Source organism: Microtus oregoni, unplaced genomic scaffold, assembly GCF_018167655.1.
Source record: "Microtus oregoni isolate MIOR12 unplaced genomic scaffold, Mior012 000011F_ref0000422, whole genome shotgun sequence".
Taxonomy (NCBI): domain Eukaryota; kingdom Metazoa; phylum Chordata; class Mammalia; order Rodentia; family Cricetidae; genus Microtus; species Microtus oregoni.
The window spans coordinates 49131467-49156640 of NW_024543070.1; positions in this window are offsets into that span (position 1 = coordinate 49131467).

Sequence of the window (25174 nt, forward strand, 5' to 3'; positions counted from 1 at the left end):
ATGTGCCTGTCATAATAGCTATGATCATCTTGCCTTGGGCTATGAAATATTCCTTTACTGTTGTATGAGGCAGCTTATTGGTTCCCAGCTGCTCAGCTCTGAAATAATCACACAGAAACCATATTATTTGTAATAATGTTTGGTCAATAGCTTAAGCATATTTCTGTCTAACTCATATATTTTTAAAAAATATTTTATTTATTATGTACACAGTGTTCTGACTCTATGTATAACTGGCCAGAAGAGGGCAACAGATTTCCTTGTAGATGGTTGTGAACCACCATGTGGTTGCTGGGAACTGAACTCAGGCAAAGCAGTCAGTGTTCTTAACCTCTGAGTCATCTCTTCAGCCCACAATTCATATCCTAAATTAACTCATCTCCATTAATCTGTGTATTGCCACAAGGCTGTGGTTTACCAGGTAAAGTTCCAGTGTCTGTCTCCAGCAGGGCTACATGGCTTCTCACTGACTCTGCCCTCTTTCTCCCAGCATTCAGTTTAGTATTCCCCACCTACCTAAGTTTTGCCCTGCTATAGGCCAAAGCAGTTTTATTATTCATTAGCCAATAAAAGAAACACATAGACACAAGGACCTCCCATACCACTTTACACAGTGTGAATATATGTCATTGTGATAGACTTATTAAGAAGCTGACTGGCATGCCGGGCGGTGGTGGCGCACGCCTTTAATCCCAGCACTCGGGAGGCAGAGGCAGGTGGATCTCTGTGAGTTCGAGACCAGCCTGGTCTACAAGAGCTAGTTCCAGGACAGGCTCCAAAACCACAGAGAAACCCTGTCTCGAAAAACCAAAAAAAAAAAAAAAAAAAAAAAAAGAAGCTGACTGGCCAATAACTGGACAGGAAGAGGTAAGGTGGGACTGGCAGACAAAAAAAAATCAAAGAAGGAAGGAGTCTCAAGAGCTTCGAGGAGATGCAGAGGAAGCAGGAGACTGAACTTGTTATACTGAGAAAAGATACCAAGCCATGTGACAGAGTGCAGACAAGAATGGGTTAATTTAAGTTATAGGAGCTAGTTAAAAACAAGTCTGAGTTATTGTCCAAGCATTTTTTAAGTAACAATAAGCCTCTGTGTGGTTAACTGGGAACTGGCTGGTGGGACAGAAAAGTCTGACTACATTGGACAACTCAGTGCTATCACCTGGCCCTTGCTGCTTGGGGCCAATTAAACCCATTACATTTAATTTGTCCAGCTGAGGGGCAGTGTCTCCAGCCCTAAGGACAGGCACAAAGAAGGTGACAACAAAGCTCTTCAGATGTGCTGGTGCCCCCTCACCACTCTGCATCTTATAGGATTGGTGAAGGGCGTATCTTCTGGGCCTTCCCATCATGGGGGATTAGGGTTTACCCAGCATGCCCACTCTAGCTTTGCAATTTTCCTGAGCATTAAAATCCCTTCACCAGCACCAAGCCAAGGAGAGCAAGCATCTCCAGCTCCTTTGCAGCAGGCTGTCTTCTGACAAAGGCTTCAGCTATCCATTCAAACCAATGCTTGATACCTTTTTAAAAAAAACTGTGAAAGCTTGCATATTAAATCTAGAATCTCCACCCAGCAGGTTCATATCAATAAACACAGTTTATCTAGTTTTATATTTCATCCACCATACCTCACGCACTAAAATACATTCCCACACATGCTCCCCAGACTTCTGCCTGAATGAATTAGCAAACCCATTAAGTTCTTTAGGAGTGTTGCACACCTCCTCATGGACTTCACTTTCTATTTCCTCTCTAGGAGCCTGCGTTGCTTTAAGTCTGGTTATACGTCTAGAGGCAACCATTGGTGGGCTCTGGGGGACATTAGTATTGTCTTGCTTGGCATCTGCTTCAGAAAAAGTCACTGCTGATTTAGCGGACGATGGAGGATTATTCATTTCCTTAGTCTAAGGAAGAAAAGGCAGCATTTCAGGGGGCGGGGTATGAGTACATCTTCTGCTTGGAGACTAATTTCTTAGGTGAGATAAACCCCTGAGAATTCTTTGACTCAATAGCATCCTCCCACACATCTCTATCCCAAGGTACAGGATCCCATTCCTTACCAATTAATGTTCTTGCTTTAACCGCTGACACCCTCCTAAGGCTGGGACTTGTATTCCCTTTGTAGTTCAGTCAACCTTATAAAGATGGCTTCAGTTTGATTTCCCTAAACTTGAGCTCTGTGGCTGCTGGAGAGAAGATTCTCTCCCAGGACCTTAGAAGTCTTTCGTATATTTATTCCCACTTGGAGATGGTCAATTTTTTTGTTCGTTTTTTTTAAGGATTTTATTTTATTTGCTCATGTGTTTGTATCTGTCTACCATCTCTGTGCAGGTGGCTTGCAGAAGTCAGAAAAGGGCGTGGAATCCTCTGGAGCTGGAGTTACCGACTGTGACTGTGAGCTGCTCTGTATGGATGCGGAGCTACAAAATCTGGTCCTTTGTAGGTCCTTCATCCTGAGCCATCCCTCCAGACCCGGTCGATGTTAGCACCGAGTTTATTGTTGGCCTTCACCGCATTCTGAGATGCTGGAAGTTGGTTAGTTTTATCGTGCAGAATATTCTTTTTCTTTATCAGTTCTCTAGAGATGCTTGGAGCAGCAATCAGCAGCATCATTTAATAGAAAGGCTTACAGACTGTGGTCTAGTTGGTCCACCAATGGCTGCCTACCAACAGAAGGTTCAGTCATTCAGTAGCTGTTCAGTTCATGAGGCTGGATGCCCATGAGGCTCTTTTGGACTTCCTAGCTGCTCTTTGATATACTCTGAACTCCCAAAGAAGTCATCGTAATGCCAATGAATGATAGACTTGCCAAAGAGAGTGAATGCAAGAGAGAGAGAGAGAGAGAGAGAGAGAGAGAGAGAGATCTACCTTCTCCTATGTCCTTTACATAGGCTGCCAGCAGAAGGTGTAGCCCAGATTAAAGGTGAATTTTCCCACCTCAAATGGTTTAATTGGGAAAAAAATCCCTCACAGGTGTACCCAGCCACTTGGGTTTTAAGTTAATCCCAGATGTAGTCAAATTGACAACCAAGAGTAGCCATCACAAAAGCCTAATGAAAATGAGAAATTAAAAATTCAAAGAGTGGCGGGTAATTTATTGCAAGAATAGAGTCTACTAATCTGCCTTCTCCCCTCAGTTCATCTTCTTATGTTCATGATCATGCTCAGTTATCATTTCAAAATAGCTCATAATTATCCACACATATGGCAACCACAAAGCAAAAATCCATAACATAAAGACCAAAACCAATAAGTCAAGAATAAAAACTATTACTAGAAAAATTCACTTAAATGCAGCAGGAATGTGACGTGGAAACTAGGAAATGAGTTTCAACAGAACCACAGACCAAAATGCACAACAGCCACAATACAGCCCTAACATCCAAAATCTTCTTAAACAGGTGTTCTAGGTCTTGGCAAAGAGACTCAGTAGGTAAGCAGCTCGCCATACAAGTATAAGGACCCCGGCACCCAAATAAATGCAAGGTGGGCATGGGAACCCAACTGTGAATCCAACCCTTAAGAGGTAGGGACAGGCAGTAAAATGCCTCTGCTTACACTCTGTGAGGCAAAGATTACCGTGATACCAAAACCAGACAAAGACAAAGCTGTACATTGATCTCAATGATTGAGTGTAAACACTAAAATTCTCATCAAAATACTATTAAAACAAATAGAACTGCATATTAACAAAATTATTCTTCTTGATCAAGTCGTGCAAAGGGGTTTAACATTTTAAATCAATAAAGGCAATATCCCACATCAGCTGAAGACGGACAAAACCCATAAAATCCTAGCAACAAAGCAGAAAGAGCATTGAATTGTAATAAGCCCCCAGACTGCTGCACAACTAACCCCATGATGGAAGTGCAATTCCAGCCATAAAACTCAGCACATTGACAGCACCACCTACCAAAATGAAAGCAAAGACCTCATCCATCAAAGTTCACAGTTCTGGGAAAGTCTCTAATGTACTAACCTTGCTTTTTGGCTTCTGTAGTTCTACTTCTGGTGAACCATTTTTGTTAACTGAAGTGTGTCAACCCGGAACATGGTTTTTGTACTTAAAGGTCACCCTGAGAAAGACTCAGTGCAACAATGAGATCCCTAATACCTAGTGCCAGTACCGTCACCAGCTGACTAATAGAGACATTGATGACTTTCTATTGGCTTAAACCTGCATCCGAGTAACCTTCTTTGATGCCTATCCTGCAACATAATAGAAGTTGACAGTCTCTTTACTGTTTTACTAGAAATAACACTTAAATTATAACTGAACCACCCAGGTAAGAAAAAGAAACAAAAGCCCCAAAGTGAAAATGAGTATCGTCACTGTTGCTGCCAGAAAACGGCACCACCTTCTACACAGACAACACTAAAGATGCCATTGAAATGTTACCCGAGCTACTAAAACAAACACAGACATCAGAAGCGTTACTTACGCTCAAAAAATTGCTGGAAAAAGAAAAGAGAATACTTTTTAAAGTAGTCATAAGGAAGCAAAACCAAATAAATGTCCAAAAAATATTTGTTCAAAGCAGTAAAGGATTACCAACGACAACTGTAAGGGAAGGCAGACAGAGTGGAATCCCAGTGGCCTACTAGAATTTCTATTACTGCAAGTGATTGCCAAGTTCAGTGCAATCTCCATTAAAATATAGGTGACATCATTTACATAATTATAAGAAATAATTCTGCCCACACAAAAGAGTCAAAATCATGTACACACACACACACACACACACACACACACACACACACCTTAAATAACTGAAGTAAGTTTGAGCAAAAAGAACATAGCAGGAGTTAAAATACCACATATGACTTCAAAATATACTACAAAGCATGGTGAAAAAGTTGACATAGTATTGACATAAAAACTATCACGAAGATCAATGGAACAGACTAGAGAGCCTTGAATTGAAATAGTAAGACTCAGTTTCTATTACTGTGTCCAGAACACATGTCCTCATCAAAGGATGCTAAGAAAGTTTCACACACAGAGGAGTGGAAATGGATTTCCATTAAATATATGACCGTTAAAGAAGTCAACTCAAAACAGATTAAAGATACAAAACTATGAAATTACTTGGAAAACACGGATGAAATACTTTGGGATATTGAGATAAACTATTATTTGCCAAGGCCTCAAAGGCACAAGAAACAAGGAAGAGTGGATAAATGAGATTCCAGGAGACAGAATCTCTCTCTTGGAAAACACTCAAGGAAATGAAGAAACAATCCTCAGGATTGGGGGAGATTATTTTCACACTATCTATCTGAGATAGGGACTTTAACTAAGAATATAAAAGGAATGGAAAAGCCCTGAATAACTTCCCAAACAAGATTTAAAAACAGACAACTGACAATAACCTGGCATGGTGGTCCTCACCCAGTATTTGGGGGGACTGAGACAGAAGAATTTCTAGTTTGAGGGGAACCTGGGCTACACAATGAGACCTTCTCTCAAAATAAAACACCTAAATAATAAATATTAGAAATGAACAATAGGGCAACACAGAAATTCTCAAAATAAGATATACAAATGGCCGTCACGTGTATAAAAATTTTTCAATATTACTACTCACCATGGAAGCACAAACCATCTCACCTGCTGGTAGGAATGTAAGCTGCTACAGTGAAGAAGTTATGGAGGGCTCTCAAAAAGTTAGACAGTCTGACACATGATCCCGTAATCCTGCTAGAGAGGACTTGAAATAAGTATGTGCTCCCATGCCCATTAAATACAGCATTCACAATGACTAGGGAATGGAAATTGTACCACGTATAAATATATGTGCTAAAATATCACATCACACCCCATGTGTGTAGAACTTTATGTTTTTATGTATCAGTGAAGTAAAATTAATAGAGGGGATAAAAGAAAAAAGCAAGATTAAATGCTTCACTTAGATAACCCACAATCCTCATGAGACAGTACATTAATCAATCCATAATCATTCACAAAAATAATAAAACATGTCATCTTTACTCCCCCTGATATGCACCATCCCTCTGCATAGACCTCAGCATTCCCCCTCATCATCTAACCCCCACCTACACGTGGGTCCCCCACTCATCATCTGTTCCCACCCACCCTCAGCGCCCATCGCTTTCCTATAGAAGGCATTTCAGCTAGCTCCCTAGCACATCTCCACAGCTCCATTTATTCGCCTACCCCTCCTCCAACCCAAACTCACCATTATTTCCTAAATAAAAAGCTTTGGCCAACAGGAAATCCACCACTGGCCAGCACTTCCTCCCTCTGCCCACGAACATTAGTCGAGTGTTTGTTACACCAGGAATCTTCTATCTGTTGCTTCTCCTAGTCCTCCCATTTCAGGAGCAAACAGAAGCTCCCCAAAGGTAAGCTGGCAGGCTGAACACCTCATGATGAAAGGGATCAAGATCTGAATTCAGTGTGTTTAACTTGGGAATCCTCCTTTATTACCCCACCACTTATAAGCCATTTGCAATGCCAGTATCTCGTGCTTTCAAGCCTTGAAGCGACCTTCTGTGTTTCTCGAAGCAGGCCTGACATGAAATATGAGAAGAAATTCAGAAAAGGAAGAAAGGTACTATGAACTAAAAGTAGGTGGGTCACAGATCTCAATGGCCTTGAAGGACAAGGTAAAGACCTTGGCGACTTCTAAGTGGCACAGGAAGTCCTTAGGCAGAAGTCACACTCCTCTGGCTTCCTGCGTACAGCTCTCAGGCAGGCTGGCAGCTGGCAGGAGTGGGGGCAGGGAGAGACACTACTATGGCTAGGGTTGGGCACTGAGATAGCACAGGGAAGAGGGGAAGAAGTAGATGGTAACAAGATGTTCCTAACTACCTAGGAGGTCAAGACCATACCTGAAAATGGAGTCAGTGCTTCCCACTGCCTCCAGGGAGCCTGTTCTAGAGAAAATCTGAGCCCAGTCTTAGTCTGTAGAGCAACAGAGCCATTTTGAGAGCATTAAGTGCTTAACAGATATTAGTGTGTTTTCATCTTCTACATACCCCAAAGCTCCAAGGGACAGGTTTATTGTCCCCATGAGCTGGTGTCTAGTGCTTACCAATTTCTTTTATTCCCTTCTTTCTCTGATGGCAGCAGGATAGGAAAATAACCAAGGCTCACCTGCTACTTGCTGGCACAAAGTCAGCCTTCAGAATACCGTTCCCTGCTGTCCAAGATCACACATTGGATTTTACTGAAGTGAGTTACAGGACCCATGGAAATTCAACACTGCTGTTAGGCAGACACAAAAGATTATCACTCACTGGCAAGAGCTAAGAGGAACTGAGGACAGCCAAAGATGAGAAGAGACACTGAGGCTTGTCAATAGAAAGGTCTTGGGTAGAAAGCAACACAAAAAGGAGATGCTCCAATTTAGAAGTAGAGGCTGTGCTGTTCAACCTTCATCTTGATAATCTAGAATCATCTGGGATGGGACTCTCATTGAGGGACTGTTCTAGACTAGGTTGGCCTGTGGGCATGTCTGGAAGATATTGTCTTGACCACACTGAGGTAGAAAGAGCTGTCCATTGTGGGTAGCACCATTCCCTAGGCAGGGGGTCTGGAACTGTTTAAGAGCAGAGAAAGCAAGGTTGGGCTAAGCATCCATTTATTCATAGCTCCCTGCTCTTGGCTGTGGAAACAACAAAAGTAGCTGGTTCAAATGGCTGCTGGTTTCATCACAACTATGGGCAGTAACCTGAAACTGTAAACCAAGAAGACCCTCTCATCTGTACCTCACCTTTGTTGGTGTATTTTATTACAAAAAATGGAAAAGAAACTAAGACAGAGCCTTTGAGATCCAGACACAACACATAGGCTTCAAACAGTCAACAGCTTCTGAGCATAAACCTCATCAGCTCTGTCTGCTGGTGTGTTGAGCTCTGGAGACCCCAGGGAAGGAGAATGATTTTATGTTGATGTCCCTGTGGCGAAGGCAGGAGATCCACTCAGGACTGCAAAAGGAACCAACTGCCAAGGGGCTCAGTGGATTTTCCTCTGCACTGTATGACCATTGACCTTAACCTGGGATATAAAAATCTTTCAATTTAGTGTTTTAGGGTATGAAAGAAGAACAGATGAAGTTTAGGAAGAACAGTAGAAATAAATTGTGATGTAGAACCTGCATGAGTCTGAGAAGAAAAACCTAGAGGGAAACAGCAGGGGCCATTGGCGGGACAGTGAGCACACCCCAGGGGTGTCATGGAGTCAGCATCGGTGGCATGGGAGCAGCCATAGGTGCCACCAGAGACAGAGATACTGCCTTGCCACCATTCACTTATTCTTGATGGCTTCAGCAAAGCACTTTAATATATTAGTGTGCCTTAGGTGTCTCCGTTCCACTCAGGTCCGGATGGATTTGCTATGTTCTGATGTAAATTAGGTTGAACTGCTCTGAGATGTAAACTGTTTTTCAAGTGCAGTTTCCAGCACTCATAATGTATGAGTTTCTGCTCCGACGTCTGAGGAGTGAAGCCTGGCTGAGAGGGAGGCATGGGAAAATCAGTAAAATGCTTCTCCTCCATGAAAGAAGAGAGAGGAGCAAGGCACCAAACTCAGTTCACAAAGTTGAACCATTGATACAGTCATCTGTTTCAGACATGGCTACTGCATGATGTATAGCCAAGCAGTAGCACTTATATGCTATGTATGTTACAGAGGACATATACACTTATATATACATTATATTTAGATTTACATGAACTATAGGATAGAGGGATTATTAGAAAAGATGCTGAGTATAACTCTTTATACCTCTCTCACTCCTTCAATAGCTGTCTAAATTCTGCTAACTTGCTGGAGATATTTTCCAAGTCTTACATCTCAAAAAAAGGGAGTGGGCTCCCAAAGTGAAGTCACCAAACACACAGTGTAGACTAAAGTCCACGGATAGTAATGCCAGACAGGTTCTGACCACACTCAGAACAAATTCCTTTCTTAACTTTGAGTATGTACCTCTCCTGTCCACCCCGACTTGATGGCTCACATACAAGAGGAAACAGATCTTGACTCTCCTAATATAGTGGTTTGAGGATAGCATCCTACATGGTGCCCTCATTACCAGACGACAGTATCCTGGCCAATGGTGCCAGGGCATGAATTCAGGCTTTTCTTTAGCCCATAATCTTTATATTGTCAGCCTTGGTGCTCTTGATATATGCTGAATATGTTGGGTATAAGTCTGAAGATCTACACAAACCTAGGCTGGAATCCTTGCCAAGTGATGTATCAGACTCTAGAGAAGAGTCAGCAAGCAGCAGCTGTCAGTACTCTACTGATTGTGGTGGAGGTGGTGGAGGTGAAGGAGGAGGTGGTGGTGGTGGTGGTGGTGGTGGTGGTGGTAGTGATGGTGGTGGAGGCGTTGGTGATGGTGGTGGTGGAGGTGAGGAGGAGGAGGCACCATTGTATCCTTCAAAATTCTTGGAAGGTGATGGTGTCCCTACTTTACAGATGAAGATGAATTTTGCAGCATAAACCAAGGAGGCCACTTTGTTATTCAGCCTTCCCTACGCTTTGACAAAAATACAAGAAAGTGTATTATGCTTTGTTATTTATATCACTTCCCCCAGAAATCATTTTTAAACAATCATATAATGAATAAATCAGGGGGTCACCACTTGCTTCCCTATGTCACCTCACATACCTGTTAACATGATTTGTTAGTTGCACATATCACATTAGCGAATTCACCCATCACTCTAAGGGGAACTCCACTGACAAAGGAGAATCCCTTCTTTTTCAGTGGGAGACAGTCCTAAGGGCTGTGGGCACCTTTCTTCGTCTGTAACAGGTACGAGCATTCCTAACTGTCCCCATGCCCCTGGATTCATTGTCAGCTCAGCTAGTGAGTTTTCGTAGCATCTTCAAGTTGGAGCACTTCGAGTGACGGCCACACAGATGCCCGCACCTCAGTGGCAAGAAGATTGAAATTAGCGGCTGTCAGGGATGCAGAGCCGAAGGGGAATGAGTTTTCTCTTAGAGTCTGTATTTTGTTTTACTGTGAGATACAAATTAACTCATAAATATTGGATGATATATGACAAATATCTCTTCTAAAAAAAGAATAAAGATTATTCACGAGTGCCAAGGAGATGTGATCTAGCGATCTATTAGAACATCCCACACCGGAGCTTCAGCTGATCCATAACTGACTCATGGCTGACCCAGAGCTGACTTCTGAGCTCGTCATGTTCCTAGTCTCCTTCAGGTTGGCTCTCACAGAGAGAAGAGGAAGAGGTGAGTCTCTAGAGTGATTTGGGACTCATGTGACTACATTCAAGCAGAGGGAAAGTGGCCCCAAGCGCCATGAGCTCTGCCCTATGACAAAGCTGTATTGTTTGAGCAGGTGTTGGGCATAGCACAGGGGAGTCTACCAACAGCCTCATCGAAGCTCAGCCTCAGATCCGTGACTCTGGGTTTTAGGGAGAGAAGGCTGCAGTCAGCAAACATTTAAGTGCCTTACCTAGTGGGATGAAAGACCCCCCCACCGAATACATACCCCCTTGAGGACAATGTGCCATCACGAGGAGGTAGATACCTGTGCCCCGTGCGAACCCAGACTACACCACAGCTCCAGAACGTGGATAGCCCCAGTGTAACGGAGGTCTCAGTTCTCCTGCAAGTTGCTCGAAGTGGCAGTAGATTACGGGAAACTGATATTTGAATTAGTAGAGTTAGGACCAACAGATGACAGACAGGTCACTGGACTTGGTGGTGCCCATTCCAAAAGGTTGGTAGTGTAGTGTGCTCTAGTTAACATTCGGGGACTGGTAGAATTTACCTCAGACGTGCAAAGAATCTTGATACTCCTGGAAACTTTTTAGGGGGGTTATGGCCACAGAAGAGTAAGCCTGGGAAAGTTTATTTCTCTGAACCGTGACTCCATTTTAGGGGAGGAGGGAAATGACTCCCAAAATACAAGCAACTGAAGTAGAAATTGAATTAAATTACATAAAAACTAAGGGCTCCTGTGATCCTCAAACAATCCAGTGAGGAGATGGTCCCCACAGTGGGAGACAGTGCTTGTAAATCGCACACATGCTAACTAGGCCAAACCAGCAACCAACCACACAGCAGCAACAAAGAAACTAGTGCTGTTAAAAGATAAACAAAAGTTCTGAAAAGGCATTTCCCCACAAAGAAAATACACAAACAACCAGCATATGTAAAGATGACCAAGGTCACTCTCATCAGGAAAACACAGATGGGAGAAGGAAGAGATGGAAATTATTTAGAGTGTGTGACTAAAGCTATATGTGACTAGTGAAGTATCGAAATATACCCTACAAAACAGAACCTGTAATTAATAACATAGCATTGTGCTTTTAAACGTTATTGAGAAGGTGCTGGAGAGATAGCTCAGCAGTTTAAAATGCTGACTGCTTCTGCAGAGGATCAGGCTCAGTTCCCAGAACTCACAACTGCCTATAACTCCAGCTCCAGGGGAGCTGACACCCCCTTCTGGTCTTGGTAGGCACTGCATGCAGGTGGTATACATACATAGGCACACACACACACACATACACACACACACACACACACACACCACACATAAACATAAAAATAAATCTTTAAACATTACCAAGAAGTTTATCTTATAGAAAGTATTGTCATCAACAAAATGTCAAAAAAAAAAAGTGAAGGGAGTTTGGGGCTATAGTAAGCAGAACTGACACTCTAAGTTGAACTGTTATGAATGCATATACATGATCAAATTCTTTAAATTGCAAATGTTAAATGTTTGTATTGCTCGTGTATCCATTATAGTTTAGGGAAGTTCTAGAATGTACATGAAGACCCAAGGAGAGACATCACCTCAGACCCATTAGGATGACTACACAGAAATAAAACCCAACCCAAACCAAAAGCCTCTACCCAGTATAATATGCAGAAAATGTGGAGAAACGGAACTCAGTCGCACCGATGCTGGGCATTTTTACTGTGAAGAGTAGCCTGGCAGTTCCCAAGAACTATTTAACTAAAACTGACCTTTGTGCTGCTGGGTAGTATTATGTCGACTTGATGTAGGCTGGAGTCGCTTGTGAGAGAGAAGGGGACCTTAACTGAGAAAATGCCTCCTTAAGACCACACTGTAGTAAGCCTGTAGGGCATTTTCTTGATTAGTGATTGATGAGGGAGGGCTCAGCCCCTTGTGGGTGGGGCCACCCCTGGGATGGTGGTCCTGGATTGTATAAAACAACAGGCTTAGCAAGCAGGCTGGCAGCACTCCCCCATGGCCTCTGTGCCAGTTCCTACCTCCCTTTCCTGCTCACTGTGAGTTTATCACTAACTGTGATGTGGAGGTGTAAGCCAAATAAAGCCTTTCCTCCCCATGTTGCTTTTGGTCACGGTGGGTGTTTCATTACAGCAATAGGAACACTAAATAAAACATATTTGATCCAGGAACACAGCTTTTTGATACACATCCACAAAGATGGCTCAGTGGTTAGAAGCACTCGCTGCTTCTGCAGAGGGCCTGGCTTTGATTCCCAGCATCCACATGGCAGCTCACAACCATCTGTAACTCGGGTTCTTTGTGATCTGCTTCTGTTGAACATCATGTTCAGTTTGTGGTGACGGAGACACATGCATGTGAAACACCTGGATATCTAAAGAAAAAATAGATAAATCTTAAAAATCAACAACCCAATAGAAATCAAGGTCTCCGGGAAAGAACTTCCTGCCCGCATGTAGAACAGCTTCATTCCAAAGGCTACAGGGTGAGATGGCAAAGCGTCCGCTGACAGATGGGTGAGTAAACACACTGTGCCTGCACAGACAACTCAGCAATGTCCTGCCTGACAGAAGAAAACGTGTCTGGTCCGTGTCCAGCACAGACTGACTCGAAGACCCTGTGCAGAAGGAAGCAGCTCGCCGTGAAGAAATCCACCACAATGGCTGCTTCTTTGGGAGAGCTGGAGTCATCAGATTCGCAGAAAGTCGAATGGGGGTGCAGGGTCTGGAGAGCGGAGGAAGACGGGTTGAATGACGGGTGTAGTTTAGGCTCTGCGAGGTTAAGACACTCTGGCCATTGTGCAGCAACGTGAACATACAAACAGGGTTGAGCGTGCCTGTGTGGTAATGGCAGCTGATTTTCTCGCTGCCTTCTGCAGTCAGGCTGCTGTCCGCCAGCTTCTCCCCATCTTCCCAGATATTGGAAACACCTCCCTGGCACCACACTTACTGAAATGTCTTCTAACCAGGCGAGGTGACAGTGTCTGAGTCACCTAGGGCTGCACCACTGGACATCATACAATGCACAGGACTACCCAGCAGGGAAGAATTATGCCGTCCAAGTGCAAAGAGTGTCAAGGCTGGGAAAGCATAGTGTGGTGGTTTGAATGAAAAACTCCCCTAAGCTCTGGGATTTGAAGACTTGGTCCCAACCTGTGGCTCTGTCTAGGGAGGTTATGGAACTCCTAGAACAAGACTGCTTGACGGAGGAAATCCATCACTCATGGGCTGGGTTTGTGGGTGTATAGCTTCCTGCCACTTCCAGTTCTCTGTTTCCTGCTGCCTATGAAATGAGATCCGTTAGCTTCCTGCTCTGGCCACCTATTGCCATGTGTCCCCTCCACTATGACTCTAACCCCCTGGAACCCTAAGCCAAAGTGAACTTCCCTCCTTAAGTTGCTTCTGGTCATGGTGTTCTATCACAGAAAGAGAAGTAAGCCCATCCATTGCACCAGGAAAGCCAGCACGACCGCATGGCTAACCGGTGCAGTTTCCCAGGCAGAGGCGAACGGGCCGATAACTGGCAGGTTTTGCTCGTTCTCTCTAATCTCTCAAGTCAGATTTTAGTGCAACCTGAAAAAGTGGGTCTCCCAAGCACTGCCAGGCCTGACTTTATCCTCAGTGAATATGCCCCAGCTCAGCAGGCCTCCTCTGCAGAACTTAAAGCACTGAAGCCTGAGAAAAATAAAGGAACTCCGTCTCAGCAGGTATGCGGGAGGTCAGATCTATGCTTGTGCTATTTCATCCACACTCCACATTGCTCCCAACACTCTCAGCTTCCAGCCAGGATTTTGCACACCTGTGTGCAAGCATCCCATTTACCTTCTGTAGGTTATAGGAAATCATACCCTCCAGAGAGACAAGGCCCAGAAGGATGCTTGGAAGGATCACTCTTCTATTTGACTCATAATGAGAAATATTAATGTAACAACAAGGACAAATGCAAGCTGATATGCAAATTCTCAGTATCAAGTGAGTGAGTTAAGCCCCTATCTCCATCCCTGCTCTTCAGGTGCTTGTGGTTAGGCAGAATATGGGGAGAGCCTTCATTCAATGGAAATGCCACCTCCCAAATAAGTGACAACTGGGGAATTAGGGCCCAGAAATAACGTGCCCCTTTGTAAAGCAATTATAGGCGCAGTAATTCATGCTAATTTTAAAATCACCTATCTTTTGTGCTCATACAACTGGGAGGGGAGCTCCAGCAATCCCTCATTGTTATGTATGAGGGATGAAGCCCTAGAGGGGAAGCAATTTGCTTAAAGGTCACAGAACTAGTTGTTGCTGGAGGGCTCTCCATCTGGAGCTGCAGGGGCCACCGTTTCTGATGCTTGGGTTCTGTGAGACCCTGGGCACTATATTTAAGGATGGTTGTGTGACCTGATACTGCCTGAAATCTCCCTTGATAAACTAAAAGATCAATGAAGTCGGCAGTCTCTGTCCAAGCAGCAGCTTCTGTCGGGCACACGAGAGACATTAGTGTTTTGTATGAAAATTTCAAACACACAGCAGTTCCACCTTTATCCGCAGAGGGTGTGTTTTGAACTCCCCAAAGGACACCTGAAGCCACGGACAGTGCTGAACCCTGTCGATGCAGTGCCAACCCTACATGTGCAGGCCTCTGAAAAGCATGACAAAATCACAGGAGCATTTTTCTTCTTGAGAGTGTCTTGAATAGAAGGTACCCTCGGCCCTGGATCGTAGCACCCTGAGCATACAACTCTGCGTTTCCTTACTGAGAACTTTTACCTCGTTGCTTGTGGAAATCATTCTATAGATTCCCCTGGCATATCCAAGCCATCTCTTGAACCTTGGAGCCACTGTTAAGAAAAATAAATGTAAACTTTTGCACAAGTACTGTGATGCCGTGGCAACAGCTTTGATAAACAAGATGGCTACTAAGTGATAACAGGCAGATAGTGTATGCAGCATGGGTGTTCTTGATGAAGACATGAAGACACAGTTTGCTATGCTACTCAAAACAGCATGCAATTTAAAACAAATGAATTATTTCATTCTAGGACCTTCCACTTAAAAAGAGCTTGCAATTTCAAACCAATGAATTATTTCTCTAGAACTTTCCACTGAATATTTTCAGCGCCCAGTGGATAGACCACAGGTCACTGACAGTCTGGAAAGGGAGGGTACTGATTGAGTGTGGGGGCTCTCATGGCGTGTTTTAAATGCCTCTTATTCATCTGCTGGATAAGAAAGGATTCTCATGATAGGGTTACGGAGATAGGCGAAGGCACACTGTCACAGACAGGGAATATTCGCAGCACCACGCACTCAGTACCAGGAAGAGGAAAGTACCATTTACCCACAGGGCCGCATGCAGGCTGCATATGAGATCAGCCGGAGGATGGGAGGCAGGGTGGATGGGAACCAAAGGGTGAGGTGCCTCCTGCTTTTCATAGGGGGGCGTGACTAACCTGGCTGAGTGGTTTTATGGACTGGCTGGGATAAGCAGGAGCCAAGGTGTGGTCTCCTGGGCAAGGAGCATTGTTTGCCGAGAGCATCTGCTTCTGTGTAACAGATGGAAGATGTGCGATGAGGGTATTCGAGCCCCCACTCCCAGGTTCCCTAGAGAGAAAACGGAGGCTCCTTCTACTCAGTGTGTTCTCTAGACATGTCCACACGGCTGCATGTACCAGCAACGGGATTCTCTTTAGGACTATTATTATTATTGTGTGTCCATGCATGGGGGAGGCACACATACCATGCATATACATGGACAACTTCCTGGAGTCAGGTTTCACCTCCCATGTTTACATGGGTTGCAGGGGTCAAACTCATGAAGCCACAGAGCCATCTTGCTATTGTGCTTTTCATCGCTACACAATAGTTCATACTCGGATATTCTTCTAGTAATGGGCATTTAGGCTGTGTGCATATTTAAATGAAAGCCTCCCCTGGTTTATTTTGTGTATGAGTGTCTGCCTCTATGTATACATGTCCCATGACTCTGCAATGCTCACTGAGGCCAGAAGAGGGCAACAGATCCTCTGGAACTGGACTTAAAGATGGTCGGGAGTTGCGTGTACTTGCTGGGAACCAAATCTAAGTCCTTTGCAACAGCAATCAGTGCTCTTAAGCAATGAGTCACCTCACCAGTTCTTAACTGAAAGTCCTTTACAGGGTTGCTTTCGTGTGTGTGTGTGTGTGTGTGTGTGTGTGTGTGTGTGTGGTGGTAAAAGCCACAGAATGGCTCTGTCTCATAAAATAGAAAACTGCCAGAACTTGTTTTTCAAAACGCTGTGGTAGTTTATACTTCCATCAATGGCGTGTGAGTTCCTGTTGCTAGATCCTCTTCAGCACCTGCCACCGCCCGCGTGTCTTCGCGCTGTTTAAATTAAGTGGGACGTTAAATACACGCATGTTGAAGGCGTCACAGCAGAGGCCCCGCTCCATGGCTGCCAACTTGTCATCATTTTCCAAGCTAAAGCCACAGCAGCATCAATCGCATCCTCTTTGACATTTTAGAACGATGGCACCCTTGACTGCTGGCAAATGCGCTAGTGTGAGAAGCACTGTCACTCGAGGACACGGCCATGCCAGCTGACACTTGGCGGAAGATGCTTTCTCCATCAGCCAGTGACCAGCTGAAGGTTTGTGACATGGCCACTGACAGTGCACTTAAGTTTGCCAGCCTGTGAACCCATCAGGAGTTCCTAGTGCATAAGCAGGTTCACAGCTGCCCTCTCGGGGACCAAGCTAGCCAACAGCTGACTCCAGCTGTCAGTGGACAGCCATTTGCAAGAAGAAGTGTAAATGGAACTATCCCGCTCTTTCCCTTCCCTCACTGAGGAAAGGGACTTCTGGGAGTGAGAAGAGAGGGTCGGGGACAGGGAGGACTATACTACTGCAAACACTGCTATCCCAGCCAAGGGGGACATTTCTGTCACCCTTGAAACCATGAAAAGGAAACACCAGACTCCAATAGACACTAGCTAAAAGTGAGAAAACAAGATGGGTGGGGTGGCACACTTGGGGACAGAGGCAGGAGGGATCTCTGTGAGTTCCAGGTCTGGCAGGGCTACACAGTGAGACCCTGCCAAAAAAAAAAAAAATGAGACAGGAAGTAGGTCTCTGAAATAAAAGCCTATCTCCCAGGAAGAATTATAGCCAGAAGCAGAGAGCGTGACCCTTTGCTAAACTGACATCAAGAGAATGGAGCAATGGAGAAATACAAGTCACATGTCCGTGCTCAGTGTTTCCAGGAGGACTCAGATGAACAGGGTCAGTGAAGAACGGCCCAGGTCTGCCCTTACAGCCCATAGGGGACAGATGGATGGCAAAGGCAGCAAGGGCAGGGAGTGTGGGAACATTTAGGAATGTGTTCTTATCCTGTACACAGGAGAAATCACTCTACCGTGCCAGGCAGGGCCAATTCTTAGGACAGGAGATGAGGGGCCACAGGTCCAGAGGACAGTGGTCCTGTTGGTGCAATACAAGATACTTTAGAGACCTGACTTCAGTGGGAGAACTTCAGTTGAATTCACTCTGCATGAACCCAGGGGGAACCAGGGAAGAGCTACCCAGAACAAGGATTTAAGTAGTCACATTAACAGATTAACAAAAGAGACAGGAGGTTCAAAACTCAGTAGAGAGGTCAGCGAGACACTGCAGACAAGGTCCCAGGAGCTCAAGAGTGAAACGTACCCAGGACTGACTCTGCACCAAGAGCAGAGATGGCATCTACCCAAGGACAGGAATTTCTGCGGTTGGCACCAAAGTAAGCTTCTGTAACCCTAAAGATCCCACACAACGAGAGTGGCTGAACAAACCCCACAGATGGCCTTGGTCCTAACTGCCTCATACCTCCTGTGCTGCTGGACACACAGCACAAAACCCTGCTTCCCCACTCAGAGTGAGAGCAAGGGAAGGCCGCTTGTCTGAATGCTGGGCTGGGGGACACTCCTCTCTCTGGAACTCTCCTGGGTTTTTTTTCTTGTGTTTGAAGGTAGGCCACTGGCACTCGACACTAAACACCAACCAACTCCATACTTAGTTATGAGGGAAGCCAGGGAATCTCTAACTCAGACGGAGAGGCAGATCAGGCAACCCCAGATGAGGGACTATCACACAGAATTGAACTCTAAAGCATCCCCTGACTTCCAAGGCCCTGACTGGTCCAACTCTGACCTCCCCTTCTCACCCTTGCCCAGCATCACTGAGGCACAGCGACTGATCTCTCCCCACTTAGGTGGGAACCTAGAGTGCCTGTCTCTCTCCATTTTAGCCACACCTGGCTCATTCCTTCACCATGGACCCTGCTCTCCCTCTCCATCTGACTTAAAGAGCTCCTTGCTTTCCTCATAGCTAAGTCTGGAGTCGCAGAGCTCTGACCATCTGTCAGTCCATCTCCTCCTTGGACTGGAAGTACCAGAAAGGCGGGACTGCAACGGGAGGGAAGGGGTAGTCTTACTGGGGGGCAGAAGGCTGGGGGTGGCTGAGCTTTCTCATTCTCCACTGTAGTTGTTAACTGTGGACATGCAAAACACGCTCCTTGCCCTGATGGGCAGAACAAGCAGGTGGAACCCAGAAACACTGGCAGGTGGAACCCAGAGATAAGTGAGTAGGGGTTTATGTCTACTGTAGCTTCACGGAGCTATACAGGTGCACGGTTCTAGTTAGCTGACTTTGGAAGATAACAACGCTCTATTCTTAGAAGGCCCTCTTCTCTGACAATAGCGTTTTGAAGTGACAGCTTTTTGAGAGCAGAAGGGATTGGTTTAAACTGTCTAAGCCATAACATCAGCCTATGACACCTGTACATGCTCTTCAAGGGCGCAGCAGGGAAGGATGTATAGCATGGGTATTATCACGACTGAAAGTGCTCTCTCTCTCTCTCTCTCTCTCTCTCTCTCTCTCTGTGTGTGTGTGTGTGTGTGTGTGTGTGTGTGTGTGTGTGTCTGCACACATGCATGTTCTGATGCTATTCTGTGGAGCTGTAACATAAAGGGGTTTCCACTTTGGGCATGTATCCACATCTGCTTTGTTTGGTTGTATCTCCAACACAAGAAATATAATCTGCCTAGTCAGACAAGCCTCCCCTTGCCTGTGTGGTGAACTTGATAATGTTAGGTGTGTCAGAGCTGTGGCCTGCACATGTCTTCACAATGATTTTCCAATATGCGTGCCACACCTTGTCAGCTCCTCAGAATCTTTCTGGGTGTGTACTGGGAGGGGGCTAGATAATATTAGTCTTCACAGTTTCCCAGGGGAACACATGGCCAGGTTTTAGAGACCAGTGTAAAGGTTATAGGGCTCAGAGACATATCCTGAACTAGGCATTTGATGACTCCAAACACAAAGCAAAGCCTCCCTGTCAGGACATATAATGTTCACAGGTAGAAGGCGGGCAGAGCAGAAGAGCTGATTGACCCTGGCCATGGGATGTAATAACGGGGAGGTACATGTAAAAACATTGACTCTGACACCAGACACTGCCAATTCTGACTCTACCAATCTAATGCACTATTGCTTCACTCCGAGGGAGTGCACCCACAACAACCCTGTGTCTCTTCACAGGGTTCACCAAGGAAAGAATCTGGGAAAGACCTTCTTGGGAAGCAATGAGTACAGTGGGGCCCACACCATGCAGGAACACAGCCAGAGCCCACACCCCTGCAGGAACACAACCAGAGCCCATACCCCTGCAGGACCACAGCCACAGCCCACACCCCTGCAGGAACACAACCAGAGCCCATACCCCTGTAGGACCACAGCCACAGCCCACACCCCTGTAGGACCACAATCAGAGCCCACATCCCTGCAGGAACACAGCCAGAATCCACACCCCAGCAGGACCACAGCCAGAACCCATACCTCTGCATGATCATGACCAGAGCCCATACCCCTGCAGGACCACAGCCAGAATCACGCCCCTGAAGGATCACAGCCAGAGCCCCAGGGGGAGAAGCACAACTCTCCTAGTGGGAACTCAGAGTGGTGAGCCTTGACTAGATCCCCACCCTCCCCACCCTCCCCTTTCACCATGTTGTAGGAAGCACTTATTCCTTTCCTGGCCGCCCAGACTCCCAAAATAACCACACAGAAATTGTATTAATTAAATCACTGTTTGGCCTATAAGCTCTAACTTCTTTTTGGCTAGCTTTTACATCTTAATTTAACCCATTTTATATTTTACCAAGAGGGTCTTGGCCTACTAGCAAGGTTTCAGCATCCATGGCTTCTCCCTGACTCTGCCTTCTTCCTCCCAGCATTCAGTTTAGTTTTCCCCACCTAGCTAAGTTCTGCTATAGGTCCAAAGCAATTTCTTTATTCGTTAATGGCAATCACAGCATACATAGGGTACTCCCATATCACCCCCGACCCCTTGAATTAACACAAAATGTCTGAGCAGCTCAGATGCCAGGATTAAGAAAACTCGTGAAGTCATGAAATCAGGCTCCGTCCAGAAATGCATCTGATTTTTGTGCAATCTGTACACAGAAGGCTCCCTTCACTGCCACTTGGAGTTGTCTTTTATTATACTATTTTATTATACTATGAATAATATTAAATCCAGATTCTGAGACTCATCTCATTTTAAGCTCCTTTCTGAATCCCAAGATCCTACCAATCTGCTCCCTTCACAACTAGAACACCAACACAGAGCCGCCCAAATCGTGGGCTAAGGACAGGGTCTGCAGTGAGTCAGTGAGCAAGTGAGGGCTCTCCTTCCATTCCTGCTCCGCAGATGCTTCTAAGACCTGCTGCCATGCCCCGGCAGTAATGCTGGCTGTTCTAGGGCAGTCCCCGTACCTGGTCAGCTTTCTACTGTGACATGAATGTGAAGTGACTTCCATGAAAGGAGAGCCGGAGGAAGGAGGGGATGCTGCTGTCATTGAAGGCTTGCCTACGAAGCCTGGACCTGGCTGAGAGTGGCAGGTGGTAGCGGCTCTGCTCCACTTGTCTCAGAACATTTCCAGGTTCGCCAGACTCAAAGGGCAAAGCTGACCGAAGAGCTGAAGGCAGAAAAAGAGACACAGAGCCCATGCCTATCTGTGTGATCTCCACCCAGCCATAGTGAGTCTGCGTTTTTCATCTTTAGAGCGGTCAGAAGGGAACACCTCCCAGGGTGACCGCAGGTTTGAACAAGGGGATATCTGCCAAGCAACTCGGTACAGTGTCTGTCACCAGATGTTCAATAAGACACAAGTATTATTTCCCATAGATTTCTCATCGAAGTTGGGCTGAATTTGGATCTGTTACCTTCCATGGTCTGTATGAGAGGGGCAGGAGGTCAACACTCATCATTTCATTTGAGTTAGGTGAGGGGATCAAGGCACAGAGAGTAAGAATTCAAGCCTAGTTCTCTCTGTGTGCCAGAGGTAAGGCAACTAACTATCCCTTCCCCATCATCCCTCTTTTCCTATGTTTTATCTCAGCCTCTCTCTAGAGCAGTGGTTCTCAGCCCTCCTAATGCTGCAACCCTTTTACACAGTCCCTCGTGCTCTGGTGACCCCAAATGTAATGTATTTCATTTTTGCTTTATAACCATAATTTTACTACTGTTATGAATTGTATTATAAATATCTGCTATGCAAGATATCTGATATGTGACCGCCCCCAAGGGCGTCATGACCCACGTATTGAGAATCACTGCTCTATAGGAATCCAGCCTTAGAAGGAATGAAGTTCCTAGACCTTGCTCTCATTTAGAATTAAAGGGTAAAGTCAACTTCAGATCTCTCCTGTTCCCTTGGGAGATGACAGTGCATGCAGGAATTATGGTAAAGGAAGGGTATAGTTCATGGTAAGAGAAGCTTTCTGAACAGTTGCCAGTGATCAGATCCTTGCTGTGTCAAGCCAGGTGCTTGGTGACTTGCTAGGAAGAGTTCAGTTAAGGCCAGGGAAGTAGATCATGATGTAATAGACAGATGCAGATTCTTGGCCTTGAGTTATCAGTTGTTGGGACACGACAGTTGGGTGACCCGTGTCTGTGTTCCTGGGTGAAGGCCACTCATACTGGGCTCCAGAAGAAACTTCATTTGCTTTCTTTTGAGATCAGAGCTTTCCTTCCCTCTAAAATAAGGTTGCTCCCCACCCTGGGGGTCACAGAAAGGTCATGACACGGAGAATTATAAGAAAAGCAGAGACTTCCCTGTGGAATGTCACTTGGCTTTTCTTGAAAGACAGAAGCGCATAATTAGCCGGCTATATTTAGTGCTGAAGAGGTGCCGCCGACTTCAGTGCCTCCCGTGTTTAACAGTAATGGTCCTCTCTCGCATAACTACAGAGGCAAAATGTATTTGCTTAAAACATGCCTAATAAGTTAAAGAAAACGTATAAGTAATATAGGGGGAAATGTGTAGAAATTTAAAACAAAATGCTGAGGAAAAATGAAGCAAACTTGGAAAGATTTGTAGACCGTTATCAATAGCATACCAATTTACAAACAATATAATTCCAAAATCTTCCTAGGACTTTATGGGATATTTTAAATGGATTTAAAAGTCCACATAAGAAAGTCAGGGCTGGGGATGGATTGCTCAGTGGCTACAGCACGCGGCACCTAAGCATGAAGAACTGGATTAGAACCCAGAACCCACAGTATTTAGCGACTGCAAGCCTGGTGCTCCTAGGGTGAGATGGGAGGTGGAGATCAGGACCCCAGGATGCTTCTAGGCCAGCCACCCTGGCTTCTGCAGATGATAAAAACAGAAAGATCCTGTCTCAGAAAAAGTGCAAGGTGAAGGTGGCCATCCAAGGTGCTCCTTGGACCTTCAACATACATGCCATGGCAAGCATGTTCCTGCATGCACATGCACACACATGTACACACATTCCATGGTGCACATGTGCTACCTTGAAAACCAGTTTATCAAGCTGTACACACACACACACACACACACACACACACACACACACACACACGAGACCCACAGGAAAATAGGAAGCCTAGGTCATACCGCTGAATCATAGGTACACAAAACGTTAGACTTACTGAAACAGAATGACATGTAGGTGAGGAAAACAGATAAACAGTAATGAACCAAACAGAAGCAACCGGGGAAGGGCAGGTAGAAACCCTGTGAGGTGTCCCTTCTGTCCAAATTAGAGCAGGTCCAGGGAGGAGGAGGTGGAGTGGGATGCTGACCTTCATGGGTGGGGGTGGGAAGTAGACAACAGCTATACAAGCAGTATACAGACCTCTCCGAAAGCTCAGAAATGGACTGGCATGGGATTCAGCTTTCCTACCACATAGTTCCAGGAAATGGAATCTGTATGCTGAAGAGACACTTGCCTGTTGATGTTCATGGCTGCGCTATTCACAACAGGCAAGACACAGCAATAGTATAAGTGTCCATCAATTTGACAAGTGGATTTGTTTTAAGGTAGCACAGGTACACCATGGAATAATATTAAAGCATGAAAAATTGAAGTGCTTTCATTTGTAATAATGGGAACAGAACAAGAGATAATGATGACTATCACTCAGCTGCAAAGAAAAATGATGTGAAAGTCGCAGATAAATGGATGGAACTGGGAAGAAGTCTAGTGGGCGAGAGCACCCAGGCCCTAAAAGACAGAAGCTGCATGTTCTCTCATGGATGTGCATCCCATTCTTGAATGTTTAATGGACCACCTGAAGTACACTTGGAAACAGGCCACTGGGGGGGGGCATCATAAGGGAGGAAGGACCGTAAAATGGAAGTATCAGGAACGGAAAGTCAAGCACATGGGGCGGGAGTGGGAGATAAGAGACAACAGAAGACTTAGCCAAATGGAAACCCACAATCTTCCAACCCAAGAAAAAAATAAAATAGAGGAGATAGCAGAACATAGATGTATGGTGAGTGTGTGTGTGTGTGTGTGTGTGCGCGCGCGCGTGCAGGGTTAAAGGTTTAAGTGGGGATAGAGGAATTGGGGAGAGGAGAGTGAATGGATAGCTAAGCAAAGCTAAGAATGTATGAAGAAGCCATATGGAGGTCCACTGTGACTTGTAATCTAATTGAACATGTTCATACACACAAACACACTAAAAGGGGAGTTTGAACAGAAGTACCTTGCAGGAATGCACAATGCTACTCCCAGAAGACACAGGTTATTAAATGAGAATCCCAGTATCATGACAGGATACTTCCACATGAATTATCAGTCAGGGAGGCCCTAGAGGCGTACAGAACACTAGAGGCTGTGGCCATTGCTCTTGGTTGTCCACATAATTAGATGATAAGACACTATTGCTGAGAATATCACTTTAGATTCAGGACATAGAGCGATCAACCTCAAACTGGCTAGAAAACTCTGTCCCCACTGGCTAGCTTACACAGTGCCAGGATGTGCCATGCAGGCTGCTGGGGGAGAAAAGGCATCAAAGTCTTACCCAGTGTCATACTCTGCTGACCTGCTAGTAAGATGTGCTCACTGGTGCAATAGAGGCATGAATACTTTGTGGGTAACCAACCCCTTTCTCACTGGAGATGAACACTGCTTCACAGGACAAAATTCATGACTGCAAACCTAGTCGAAGACCATGAGTGGGCAAGATTATAGGTGCCGAGAGGAACCTACTATTGTTATCTTGCTAAATGTCCATTGCAGCCAAACTTCACTTTAAATACTTATGTTTATTCCTATGATTTGTGTTGCTCTCTACTTCTGTCAAAGAAGTTTCTTTTTTGCAGCTGGTAGTTTTAATGCAGAGACTTTGCTACTAGTCAAAGCTTTGTGGACGAAGACATCCCAGTGCCAACAATCCGCATATGCAGCCCCAGTGGTATGAGTCTGGATGGGACTGTGATTGGTGTAGGATGTCTTTCTGTTTAGGTGTTGCTTTCATTGGTTAATGAATAAAGAAACTGCCTTGGCCTAGTTGATAGGACAAAACTTAGGTAGGCGGAGTAGACAGAACTAAATGCCGGGAAGCAGGACAGAGTGGCAGGACACCATGGTTCTCCTGCCTGAGACGGACACTGGTTAGAATCTTGCCGG